The sequence below is a fragment of the Azolla caroliniana genome, unplaced genomic scaffold, assembly GCF_043228905.1.
Source record: "Azolla caroliniana isolate FFs.n. ecotype wild unplaced genomic scaffold, voAzoCaro1.0.p SCAF_382, whole genome shotgun sequence".
NCBI classification, from domain to species: Eukaryota; Viridiplantae; Streptophyta; class Polypodiopsida; order Salviniales; family Salviniaceae; genus Azolla; species Azolla caroliniana.
In genome coordinates, this window is record NW_028230817.1 from 631 (window position 1) to 15,106 (window position 14,476).

Consider the following 14,476-nt stretch of genomic DNA (forward strand, 5'->3'; position numbering starts at 1 on the left):
CGAGGAACGCGAGCGAGGCGGAGTGACGCCAAAAGGAGCCAGGTGGAAGAACCGGCTCCCATGGAGAGTAGCACTACGATCCGACCTCAAGTTGAGCTTGAGGGGGAGTGTTGAGCAGCAAGCTCGACCGGATCCGGATCGGCTGAATAAGCCTGAGCCGGATCAACATCCGAAAGGATGAGCCAGATCGGTGAGCCGGTGAGCAAGCAACCCAGTGAGCTGGGGAGCCGGTTAGCCGGATCCAACAGTAACCAGAAGCCTAGTAGCAGCCTAGACTACTAGGTAGTTAATGTCTCGTAGTTAGTGTCAGACGCTCGTGTGATCATTGAAGTACATAGTACCTTTGTCAGTCCTCTTAGGACTTATATAAATAGTGATGTTGAGCATGTTGTATGTACATAGTTTTAGAGTTATTTTGAATAGAGTTTTATGTTCTGCTCTTTCTTTGTCTCTCCTGTGTACCCTTTGTGCGATAATCTCTCTCTCTGTTGCTACCCGGCTAGGCCGGTTTGTTTGACGCTTCCGCACATAATCTTTTACAATTATGTTAAGGGAATATTCAATAGTAGCTAGGAGGCTTAAGACTGGCGTTGAACCGATTTGGTTCGAAATAATGCCTTGTGCCTCCTTTTATAGTGTTGTCAGGAGTACTCCTGAAATTTCTAGAATGTTCTAGAGAAATATGGAATATACTTCAATTTTCTATAGTAAAACCTAAATGAAAATAATATCCTTCATATTACAACATATAGTTTAATGGTCAAGAGCTTGACCCATGTAACATAAGGTCATGGGTTTGAGTCTTGCTATATCATGACACTATCTTGCCTTTAAAACGATGGAAGTATTCAAGAAGAGCACGAGCATTGGTCACATTCTCTATTGGTTCCCAAGTACGCTTGATGGGACTATATCCTAGCCAATCGACTAAATTGTAGAGCTTGTTGCGAACAATCTTGGAATTGAGGATGGCGGCAACCTCGTACTCAGGTCCATAGTCAAGCTCGATCGGGGGTGGAGGTTGTTTAATACGACCTGTGATGGTGCTGTCTTGATAGGGTTCGAGGAGAGAACTATGAAACACCAAATGTATCCAAAGTTGTGGAGGTAGATCGAGTCGAAAAGTGACATCATTAATTTTTCCGATAATACGGAAAGGACCTAATCGCCGGTAATCCAACTTCTCGCATCGCATGGGTGAGTAGTCTTGATGTGTCGTCATAGTAGCCACACCTGATCTCCAATGTCAAAACTGGATGGAAGTCGATGACAATCCACGCAAACCTTGTGTGTTTGTTGAGCTTGTTGTAGATGAGTAGATAAATCCGCTTGTATCTTACGTAGCCGCTCCAAATGATCCTCTGCAGAAGGATTTGTAGGTAACTCTAGGGTTTCAAATACACACAACCGGGGGTGACAACCCTTGTAAGCATAAAATGGTGTCACCTTTGTCGATGAGTGGACAGAGTTATTATACGCAAATTCGGCGAAGTGGAGAATATCCACCGAGTCATCTTGATGATAGCTTAAAAAGCACTGAAGATACTGCTCCAACGTTTGATTTGTTTTTTCTGCTTGGCCGTCTGTTTGCGGGTGGTAGCCGGAGGAGAGGTTACAAGTGACCTTAAGCATTTTAAAGAGGTGCTTCCAGAACTTCGAGACGAATTGGGGTCCACAATCGCTGATGATACTATTGGTAAGGCCATGATGCCGACATACTTCACGCATGACAATTTCATCGGTTTCTTCACTGGAGATTTCCTTAGTACATGGCAGGAAATGGGCCATCGTCGTATATCGATCTATGACTGTTAAGATCGCATCGAATCCCTTAGAGACCGGAAGATCTGTGATGAAATCTAGGGCAATGGATTGCCATGGCTTGCTTGGAATTGGTAATGGTTCTAATAAACCGTATGGACTATGCCTTGGCATTTTTGCTCTCCAACATGTATCACAAGTCCGAACAAAATCTTCGACAAATTGTCGCATATGGGGCTACCAGAAGGATCCTTGTACTAAATCTAGTGTTTTAGTACTACCAAAATGCCCAAGTGTGTATGTGCCATGACAATTTTGGACTTCTTGAAGGCGATAAGTACCATTGGGAACATACAAGAGTTTCTTAAAGAATAGTAATCCATCATGACATTCGAATTGTCAATAGTCCATACCTGGTTGTTGTTCTGTGAACAAGATGCTCGAGAGGGATCAATTTGTGTTAGAATGGCTTGAGCGAAAACATCTGTCTTCAAGTCCTCACGTATGGTATCGATAACGTGGGAATCCAAGGGCATACCGAAGACCTGCGTTGCTTGCAGTCGTGCCGGTCCCAAGATTACTTGCTTTTGGTTATCGAAAGCTGGCTCGCCGGGACGCAGTGCTAGATACGAACGCCGTGATAATGCATCTGCCTTCCCTTGTTACTTCCCCAGACGATATGTAATTTTGAAGTCGAAACGAGTGAGGAATTGGGCCCACTGATCTTGACGTCGATTTAACACACGAGCATTCTGAAAGTAGGCAAGGTTTTTGTGATCATTGAATACGATGACTTGATGAGAAGACCCCTCTAGAAAATGCCTCCATTGAGTAAAAGAGTCCACTATTGCTAATAGCTCTTTATTGTGAATTTCATAGTTGATTTCCACGACATCAAACTTGTGTGAATGGAATGCCACAGGATGTAGCTTTTCATCATCGCCTTGTTGAGATAGAATGCTACCCAAGATGAAATTCGACGCGTCTGCTTCAATGATGAATGGTTTTTCTGGATCAACATGAGCTAAAATAGGAGCTGATGTAAATTCCTTTTTAAGAATCTCAAAAGCAATGTCCGCTTCTTCAGATCAAACGAACGATTTTCCCTTCCTGGTAAGTTGTGTGAGAGGCAGAACAAGCTTTGAGTAATCCTATATGAACTTGCGGTATAAATTGACAAAGCCTAAAAAGCATTGCACATCTTGCAATGAACGCGGAGTCTACCACTCTACCATCGTTTTGGCCTTAGCTGGATCCATCAATCATGATGTTGTTCATCATCAATCAAAGATCTTCATAAGAGAAGTGTTAGTTTTGTTCTGCATCTTGACGACCGTTTCCAACATTTGGTATTAGAGCTTGACGTTTTTTTATTTTGTTGGTTGCCATCTTCTTTTCCTCATCAACAACTCCTCCTTGTTACCCCGTAAAAGTCTTCTGGCTGATTTTGTTTGATAGAATAGACTCTGAGATTCCAATTGGTTTGAAATCTCCCATTCGACAACTTCTACTTCCTGAGAAGCAATACCTAGAAAATCAACACTTCACTGAGCTAAATAACTCCTGAAGTAGGCTAGTCAGTTGTACTTCGCCTTTGTGATTGTAACTGCTTGAAGTGAGGTATTTCCATCGAGTCAACCATAAATCATGCTTCATCATGCTGGACGGCAATCGGTAAGGCCATCCGGCGATACCCACGCTCATCGTAAGCACTCGAAGCTGATTCAGTCCCATCAGGCCCTAGGAACAACCCACATTCGTGCTTCATTAAGCTAGAAGACATTCGGGAGGATCAATTGGCTCCATCTCTCTCATCGTTGTAGTCACCCAAACCTAGATCACCTTGGAAAACGGCACAAAGGTACATAATCTGTGATCAGTCTATAAAATCGGCAATCGAAATTAGACTGACAATTAACTGCACTCAATTCGACTAGATGATATTCGGGAAGACTAATCTGCTCTGTCCCTCCACTTGTCATAGTCACTCTGAGAAAGATTAGGACCCAAATTCCATCTGAAATCCAATCGACAATTAAATTGGCAAATTTAGGTTTAATTTGGCTAAAGTCAATCAACTACAGCCGATTCGACCCATCAACAATCGAAGCCGATTCCGCACACAACCCATCAACAATCGAAGCTGATTCGACCCATGTCCAAATCTGACTAGAATGATATAGGGCGAGCCAGTCGACAGCACCCCACCACTGTTCGTAGTCCACTCCGGACAGAGCTTAGTCAACCGACACCGAATGGTATCAACATTCGGCTCATCTGAGATGATTCTAAGGAAGTTCGACGAATCGAACTTCAAGTTCTAGAAGGAGCAGATGCAAGACTATCTTATAGTTAAGGGTCAGATTGACCCAATCGAGATTGAAAACGCTCCAAAAGGATACAACCCGAATGAGTGGACAAAACTAGATAGAATTGTCCGCGCCAACATTCGGATGCACTTGTGGGAGTCAGTGTAGTTCACAATGCAATCATGTTCGACTACCTTACAACTATGGAAGATACTCTCGGACACTTATGGAAAGAAGGTTGCCGCAACAAAGATATACCTAATCCAACGCCTCTACAACCTTCGGATGAAAGAACCTGACCCAGTCCAAGCACACCTCAATGAGTATGAAAGCCTAAGCTCCCAAAGTTCGGCTCCGGGGACAACAATTGAAGACGAACTAGAAGCAGTGTTCCTAATGAGTAGTCTCCCCCATTCATGGGAAACTTTCGTCACAACTCTGTGCAATGCATCGACGACTATAGTAAAATACTCCAAAATCATAAGCTCAATCTTGACTAAAATAGCTAAGAGGAAATCATTTCCAAACAATTCAGCCAGTGATGCCTACGTAGTGCAAGGTTCAGTCGAGGGGGAAGTTCTTCCCGATTGACAACAAATCAACGGTAGAAATCCGGGAGGTTGTACCATGTACACTTGTTCCTCAAGTCGCCTTGCAAGAACGCATTCTTTACACCCATCTGATGTAGATGCCACCCCTTTTCCGTGGCTACAACCAATGACGATTGTCATCTTAGTGTCCAATGCAAATGTCTCATCTTAATCAATGTCGTGTTGCTGCACGTAGCCCTTGGCCACCAGTTGGGCTTTGTATTGGTTTACGGAGCTGTCAGTGTTGCAATTTGTTAGGAATATGTCCCTCCTATAGGTGCAGCCGACTGGTCGTGCCGAGTGCCGACAGTCGAAGACATGGAGAGTCAACTGGGGGAGTTGATAGTGGGAGAGTCCAAGTCGAAGACACGGCCGACTAGTCGGGCCGACTGCATAGTCGACACTAGAGTCAACTAGTCGAATCCCATTGTCGTGAGGTAGGAAAGCTTCACATTAAAAGTCTACCATAAGATAAATACATAACTAAAATAAAAAGAATCTTGATAGTGTTTTATACATAAGGATCTTATGAACAAAAACACTATGATAATATTATACATTATATGTAGAGGCAAATAAAGAAAAATATTGTATTACATGAGCAAAAGAAGACTTGAACCGATAACCTCCACCTTATGAGCCTCAAACCTTACCATTTAGTCAACATTGATGATGCATATAAAAATATTGTTGTTTTATTTGAACTAGCATTCTATAGTCTAAACAATGTAATGTACTACATGTGCAGCATATAGCACACATGCAAGAGCCACTCTACATGTGTGCCACATGGCCCACATGTAGAACCATCCCATTCCTATAAAGGAGAAGGGAGTATAGTCACAGAGATATCAAGGAATCGAAATCGAAGAACTATATTGTATAAGATATCAATCAAATAAAATAGAATTATATGGTAAGAAATATCATAAGAAAGGAGACAAGGAGGAAACTTCTTTATATACAATTTTTAAAGATAAGAGAAGAACTAGCTTGGCAGTTGTGGTGTTCAACTCACAACGAAAGGGCTCGAGGTTTGAGTATTTTTCTCATCGGAAGATAGATTCAGGGAAGATTGTGATCTACTATCAACAAAGAGAAGAGTGGTTACCTTGTGAGACAAAGTGCAAAGGTTCAACGACCCTCACAACTATTTTGTAACTCTTTCATCTAATAATTATAAATTTCTTACATTCCCTCAAATATCATGTTACATCCTATCTTGTCATATCTCATTGATCTTTGTTCACTACATATCTACTGTTTTCGTCTCTTCCGTCTGAAATCCCAACGATTCCTTCCTCACTTTCACGTTACCTTCTATCAGAGCAACGGTACGCTTCTGGGCGAGCCACGCCCTGACGCCATCGGTTAAATAACTATTATTGTTATAGTAGGAATGACAGTAGTAGTGGCTACATTTATAAATAGCCCATATAGTGTACAAGTATAAATACACTTAAGGCAATCATATAGAATAAGAAGGTTGAATAGAACAGTTGTGTGAGCCTCTGTTGTAGAGTGCGATAGATAAGAGAGAGTGTGTGAGCGTGAGAGAGCGGCAACAAAGTTCTGTGAACTTGCTAAGAACCCTAAGCGGGTTATCCTTGTGTGTATTAGAGAAGATTGTAATCGTTTTCTGTATTCTCTTGTGTATTGTAAAGAATCGATGGTGATTCTTGTGTAGTAGAAGAGATATGTGTTCTGTGTATGTGTGAAAGGAATTAGAGGAGAGATGAGAGAACACAAAATAGATAGAAAAAGGAATACTAGAGAAGAAGGTGTATATTTCACAAGTAGAATAAGATTTAAAAAATGTAGCATAATCAGGAGTCACAACCAGCATAGTATGAAGTATGAGGAGGGTGCTTTATATAGAGTCACCCTCTCTCTTCATTAACTTTACAACAACCACTCTCTCTCTTGGGGAATGTGAAGAATCATAGTCATGGGGAATATCTAACTCATTAGTTATGTGTCATAGAATATGATTCTATGACACATAGTTAATGTGTAAAGCGTAGTGGTGTGACTCTTGACCTTTGAGTAATCATGGATTCTCAAAAGGTGTGTTCATACGTTGCACTATGTTGAGCTTGATTCTCAACACGCCCCCTCAAGCTCAACTCGTGTTGGTTCCTTTTGATTCGTGTCCGCTTCGACTAGTATCCAGTTCGGACGATCTCCATTGACCGCTTCGGCTTGTACCCGGTTCGGACGATATCTAGTTCTCGCTTGTACTCCCCCTCAAGCTTGGCAAGTCAGGAATCGTCAATCCGAGGTCTGACATGAATTGCCGAAGTTTGTCGGCTCCTAAGGCTTTGGTAATGATTTGTGTTGATGTATTGAAGGTCGACATCTCTGGCTTGTACGCGCTCTCTAATGAAGTGATAGTGCACTTCAATATGCTTTGTGCATGGGTGGAACACTGGGTTCCGAGCCAGATATATATTGCTCATGTTGTCGCAGTAAATGGGAGTCGGATCCTTGATGGGGATGCCCAGATCCTTCAAAATCCTCTTGGGCCATACGACTTCACATGCAGCTACAACTGTGCCCTTGTATTCGGTCGGCCTCCGTACTCGAAAGTGCGACAATAGGCTGCTTCTTACTACTCCAAGATATTGCTCCGCTACCGAGCGAGAAGACAAATCCGAAGGTCGATCATCGATCAGGTTTGTAGCCTGCCCAGTCCGAGTTTGTGTACCCTTCGAGTCGTATTGGTGTGGTCGATGCATAGAGAACGCTGTAATCCATTGTGTCGCTCACGTATCGTAATACTCACCTAGTGCAATCTAAGTGAATGCCACGTGGTTTTTGCATGAATTGGTTAAGGATTCCGACTGGATAGCTAAGATCGGGTCGAGTGATCGTGAGATAGATGAGGCTCCCGATAAGTTGACGATATTGGGTCGGCTCGCAGTCGTCTGTGCCGGAGTCAGCATCTAGTTTGAAGTTTTGATCGAGAGGTGTAGCGACTGATTTGCACTCAACCATCGGGAACTTGTATAACAAGTTGAGAATGTAGTGCCGTTAAGATATCATAATGCCGGTCAGAATCCGAATTACTTCGATGCCAAGGAAGTAATGGAGCTCCTTCATGTCCTTCATCTCGAATTTTCCGGAGAGGAGGGACTTGACCATGTTGATGTCGACTAGAATTTCACCTCCAATGATCAGATCATCCAGGTATAGGATGATGACAATTAGGCTTCTAGAGTCGTGTCGTACGTAGAGGGAGTTGTCGGATTTCGACATTCGAAATCCGATTTGATGAAGATATTGCGTAATCTTCGAATGTCAAGCACGCGGTGCTTGCTTAAGGCCGTAGAGAGGCTTCTAGAGTTGGCATACGGCTTTTGGATGAATGTGTGATTTGAAGCTAGGTGGTTGTAACATGTACACCTCCTCGTCTAATTCACCTTGAAGAAAGGCGTTCCAGACGTCCATTTGGTGGAGGTGCCACCCTTTTGCCATTGCAAGTGCGATCACGGTCCGCACCGTTGTCATCTTTGCCACCGGGGCAAAGGTTTCTTCATAGTCAAATCCATGTGTTTGTGCGTATCCTTTCGGTACGAGTCAAGCTTTATAGTGGTTGACGGAGCTGTCGGCATTATATTTCACCTTGTAGATCAATCTGCAACCAATTGCCTTCTAGGGCGGTGAGTGGGGAACGAGATCCCATGTCTCGTTCTTGCGTAGTGCACGCATCTCCTCGTTCATTGCTTCGATCCATCGTGGGTCCTTCGCAGCTTCGGAAAAGGTTTCCGACTCCCGTACTGTTGCTACCTTCATCATAAAGGCATAATGGTACGCCATGTAATTGTTATAGCCGAATCGGCTTACGGGGTTCTTTTCACGGGTGGATCGACGGAGCTTCTTGTTTGCGGATACTATGGGTTTCTCCGCTCCATTTGTCCAGATCTCAAGGCCTTCGAACTCACTATCGAGGGAGTGAGTCGATTCGTTGCCGTCGAAGTGATCGTCTTCCGACTCCGGCATTTTCGCCTTCCCTTTTTCTAGCTTCGGACTCGGTCAAGATGTGCTTTGATCGCTTGAAGGCTCTTGTGGTTCACTCAGTTGGGTCGTGGTCGGACTTTCTTGGAACATGCGCGTAAGGCGATATTCGGCTTCTATCTCTATTTCAGCGTATTCCGGGTCAAGCGGAACCAGGATGTGGACTCGTCGAAAATGACGTCTCGACTTACTCGAGATTTTCGATTTGAGGTATTGTAGCACTTGTACCCCTTTTGCTCCAGTAAGTATCCTACGAGGATACATTTCTCTTACTTTGGGTCGAGCTTTTGACACTTCTCGTCGGGGAAGTGCACATACGCAATGGAGTTGAATATCCGGATGTGTGATAGATCCGGCTTCTTTCTGAAAAACTTTTCGTGCGGCGTGAGGTCATGCACGCCAGATGTTGTACACCGATTCATGAGGTATACGGCCGTGTTAGCCGCTTCTGCCCAGTATGACTTCGGCACGTGCTTTTTGTTCATCGTGGCCCATGCTACTTCGAGGATGTGCCAATTCTTTTGTTCGGCCAATCCGATTTGTTGTGGCGTATGTCGACACGAAAACTCTCGCCAAATTCCTTCTTTCCGTAGATACGCCTTAAACTCATCCAAGAAATGTTCCTTGCTTCCATCTGACCAAAGAAAGCGTACATGTCAGTCCGTGGGTTTCTCTACTTCATTCTTGAATTTTTGGAAGTGTCCGAATCGGGTAGATCCAAGTGTGCCTAGAGAAGTCGTCGATAAAGGTCACGTAGTATCGGCATCCACCGAATGTCGCCGTCTGAGCCGGACCCCATACGTCGGAATGAATTACGTCGAGCACGGCTTTGTTCACCTTGCACTCCTTTGAAAATGGGTGCCGATGTTGCTTGCCGAATTGGTAAGCGGCGCAGACGCCTTCAATCTCTTTCTCCGTGAATGTCAGGAGCCCAATCATGACTCCTTTTGATTGCATTGCCTTGAGTTTTTGGAGGTTGATATGGCCAATCCGCTTGTGCCATAACTCTATGTTGGAATTGGCTTTCATGCCCTTTGCGAACATGGCCGATTTCATCTTGTGTGATCGAGAATGAACATTTGGCCCTCTCTTCGTCCGCGAGCAATGAGTTGGCCCTCTTTTTCAATGAAGCAACCGCCTTGATTAAATTGTACTTGCATTCCTTGCTCTACAATTTGGCCGAAGCAAACCAAACTCTTCGTGATAGTTGGTACATGCAAGACATTTTTAATATAAGTTTGCTTACCTTCTTCTCCGAACGGAACCTTGCCGATGTTCCGAATCAGGTGCGTAGTGTCGTGTCTGGTTTTGACATAGCCGGGTCGGTCCGGCTGTCGAAGTTCTCGGAACCTTTCTTGATGTGACATCATATGGTTCGACGAACCATACGTCTTTCGGACCGGAGGCACTAGTAGAAGTAGAGGCCGACATAAAATTCGCTCTATGTCTCATCACGAACATTCCGCCGTGATCGTCATAGTCGGATTTGATGGCGTATTTGATGAGTTGTCGGCTAGTGGAAACCGACTCGCGTATCTTCTTACGGCATTCTTCTTTGTGGTAATTGATTATTCCGCAATATCTGCATTCGACTGAGCTTTGTCGGTTTGGACCGGAATGGAAGCTCCCCCTTCTTCCGAAGGTTCCTCAATGGCTTTCGTCTTGATGCCGAAATTGTGAGTTGTTTTCGTAAGTCGGGCCTGGTCCACCTCATCCTTGGCCGAATCGGCCTCTTCTTGCACTGTCGTGTCCTCCCGCACTCTTCTGAGTCACCCCAAAAATAGCGATTACTTAATGGTTTTTTTTTTGCTGAGCAAGCAAAAAAAAAATCATTTAGTGATTCTTGCAATTAAACTTTTGATGCACTCTTTCCTCCACGTACGGAGCATGCTCCTGAGTGATTTTATGGGCGGATAGCGGGAATCGAACCCGCGTCATCTCCTTGGCAAGGAGATATTTTACCATTCAACTATATCCGCAGATTTTCCTATCACTTTTATTGTACACTCCATCGCAGGCTTAGTATATAGTAACCTCTGCAAGTCATTCGGCTTCTTGATTAGCTGCTTGACTCGATCGGGTTGCGGGCGAGGGGACCCACTCGCCCTCTCCCCCGAGATAGATTGAGGCGAAAAAGCTACTCCGTAACTTCTTTTTAGAGTAGATTATATCTTAACTATATTTATTGCGTCTCTACCCGCGATAGTAAGTTCCGGAGAACTGGGATTATTAATCATTGGGAAATACGTCCGAATGCGTGTAGAGCATGTGGCCTTCCGAGGCGTTCCTCCTCGTTCGAACATGGTTTTATTCAAACAACAACAGAGATTGAAGATTGAAGAAGGAGGGTGGATTCTCCTGTGCTAGTATGGCGGTCCGCATCATGCCGAATCGTGGTGCAAGGCTGCTGAGGCATATTTGCACCATCTCATCCTCGTCGACATTGACGCTTATCGAGAAAAGTGAGTCGCAAAGCTCCTTGATCTTCAAGGTGTAGCTTGTGATGAACATATCCCTTTGTTGGATGTTGTTCAACTCTTGGCGGTGTTGAAGCTTTCTCGCGGTAGTGTTGGCAGCAAAAATCTTTCGTAGATTTTCCCACGCTTCCTTCGGCGTCTCGGCTTCTCGAATGTACCCGAGCATGTGGTGGTGAACACATGTCGCAAGCAATACATCACTCGGGTTGCCGCTTGCTCCCACGTTGCATAGTCAACGTTGTCGCGTTATTACGCATGTGCATATAGAAGGGGCGGGGCCACGGGGGTCTCGAATGAGAGAGGAAGGGATGGCGAGAAACCGACTCCGGACACGTCCCGGAGGCAACCGAACACGAGAGAGAGATAGAGAGAGGAAAGAAAGCATGCGCGCGCGGCACCGACTCTTATGCATAGGAAACAAGGGGCTGTGCTCCTGACACCACCAAATACACCAATATGCACAAACAGTTACGAGTATGTATATTACAAGGGAAAGAATACAACCCCAGGGGTCTCGAATGAGAGAGGAAGGGATGGCGAGAAACCGACTCCGGACACGTCCCGGAGGCAACCGAACACGAGAGAGAGAGAGAGAGAGAGAGGAAAGAAAGCATGCGCGCGCGGCACCGACTCTTATGCATAGGAAACAAGGGGTTGTGCTCCTGACACCACCAAATACACCAATATGCACAAACAGTTACGAGTATGTATATTACAAGGGAAAGAATACAACCCCGGCTTCGAGCCGGGTACGCTCAGAAGAAGTGAAGTTAACCCTAACAGCTTTGCCGCCATGGACGCGACGCCCGACTTCTCAAAAAGGAGGAGAAGAAGAAGAATAGGAAGTAACTAACCTTAGAAAACTCTTAACAAAAGACCCTCGACAAAAACGTATACCCCTATGTCTCAAAATGGGCAACCCCATACAAGAGACCCCTCCCTTCCTTTTATAGCCCAAGGAGGGAGGAACGTTACAATGTGGGATCAATACTCCCCCTTTATTCTATACACCATTTTCCTACTATACATGTGCACATGTTGCACACCACCGACTTGCCCTATTCTACCCCGATTTCACACTATAGCCGGAAATCTTCACAACATCCACCACCACCAAACCGCACATCCACTGGTATGTGCCAAGGAAGAAAAAAGGGTGAGAGATTTCGGCGACGGTGATCAACCGGGTCTTTCGCCTTACTAACACTCGACCGTCTCGCCGGCTCCTTGCCAGTCCCGACCCATCTCTCCATCCGATCCACCACGTCCTCCGCACGCACCTTCTTCTTCGACCGGCCTTCTCGAACACCGTTACCAATTCGGTCTCTCTTCCTTCGCCCATGTTGTGCATGCCGCCCCTTTAGTCCTGCTTTGATTTCGGCCCTTGATGGTTACTCGCACGATCCTTCTTCAGCTTTGGGTGTGCCTTTCCAGCCCGGCACACTGCTTCATGCTCGCCTTGCTGGCGCTTCGGAAACCGTAACCAACCGGTAAAGGCTTTGCACCCCGACTACCCCGTCTTGCCGGCTTTCGTTGTTGCCGGGTCCCGTTTCCCGCCGCCACCATCTTCCTCCTTGGTCTTACATCACATCGCTGGCTTGTACTGCCAGGGTCTCCGGATTCGAACTCCATAGGATAGGCTTCCTTTATCCTCATGAGCTTGTCGGAAGGTCTATTTCGGTTTGTGGCCGTCTCACCGGCCCGATGCCTCCTTGCCGCTCTGCCTTCATCAACTGATCACGTTCTCCTGCCGCCACCGTGGTTTCCTTTAGGGCTCACGCCGGCACTCGGGCCGACCGTCGGATCGGTGCGAGGATCTCTGTGGGACCTCCCCCTTTGCCGCCTCAGTTGCCCGCCTTGCCGTTGCCACCGTTATTCCCTCTTGGTCTCACGCCAGCTCTCGGGCCGACCGCCGGAGTGTCTTAGAACCGGTGTGTGTAAGGTCGCGGCGACATCGCTTACCGTTTTCCTCTTGCCTCTTTTGCTGGTCACGTTCACCTACCGCCACCGATCTCTCCTATAGGACTCACTCCGGCACTCGGCCCGATCGCCGGATTGGTGTGAGGATCTCCGCAAATCGCCCCTCCTTTCCCTTCGCGTTCCCGCAAACCGCCCCTCGCCGCCACCATTCATCACTCTAGGTCTCACGCCGGCTCTCGGGCCGACCGCCGGAGTCTCTAGAATCGGTGTGAAGGATCCTCCTCGGACTCATTGTATATCGAACCCTTATCCCGGGTCATCTTTCTCCGCAAGTTGAGAGGGTGGCTTGTTCCACACCCTCCCTCGTGGTACTGTCGTATCGTGTTCCCGGTCTCTTTGTAGGCCTGCATCTTCCTCCCTTCCGGATCGGTTATCCAGAAGTCCGCCGCACCCGGTTCTTGTCCGGGTCCGACCGTTACTCCACATTGCCGGGTCCCGTTCTCCTGCCGCCACCGTCAGTATCTTGGTCTTATATCGGATCCGATGTCGATCGCCGGAGTCTCTAGCCCGGTGTGAGGTGACGCATAGGACCGGTCTTCGTTCTCCGCTTCGTCGCTTGTACTTCTCCCTCCATCTCTCTTCTCTTCCGGACTCACGTTGCCACGCCATTCGAACTGCCAAAGTCTCCGGTCAAGATGTGGGGTAACTGATCGCATAACGACTCCTGACAACTCATCCCAGGCCACTGACCCTTTTAGTGGTGTCGGTGGATAGCATCTGCTCTGGGCTTGATTCTCCAATGTCCGGCTTTCAATTCCCGACCTTCGCCCGGTCGGTCTTTCTCCCCATGTAAAAGAGGGCGGCTCGTTCCGCACCCTCTCTCGTATCGGCGCCTTCATGCTGATTCTGTCCCCGATCGAACAATCCACGACCGGATCACGCTCCACCCGAATCGGAGCGCCGCGCGGTTCGGTCCCCGGTTGGGTCGTTTCTTGGTCTCTTCGTCGACCTTCTCCCATCCATCTTCATTGGCATCGTGCTAGGACTCCTCGATACTGTCATCCATCTCCTCGGTCTCACGTGGGCATAAGGGCCCGAATGCTGAGATCTCTGGAATCGGTTCCGAGGGCTTTTGTCCGTTCCTTCCTCGTATCATCTCGCTGGTGATCCTTGGTCTCACGCCACCGCCTTCCTCCTCTTGGGACTCAAGTGGGCACTCGGGCCCAACTGCCATCATCTCGGGAGCAAGTGTGGGAAGACGCGAAGAATTGCCTATCCATTTTATGCCCATGTATGTAGCCACCGGTTCCTCGTGGTCGGTGGACGTTCCCTTACCGATCGCACAAGCCCCGCCTGGGCTTGCTTCTCCAATGTCCGGAGCCTCGGGCTGTCGTGCCTGAAA

General features: G+C 46.7%; 1 non-coding gene across 1 annotated transcript; it reads right to left on the reverse strand.

Annotated features, from left to right (window-relative positions):
- Nucleotides 1–10,585: 10,585 nt before the first annotated feature.
- TRNAG-GCC (transfer RNA glycine (anticodon GCC)) lies at nucleotides 10,586–10,656 on the reverse strand. The gene has a single exon. It is a non-coding gene; the product is annotated as a tRNA-Gly (tRNA).
- Between the last annotated feature and the right edge of the window lie 3,820 nt (nucleotides 10,657–14,476).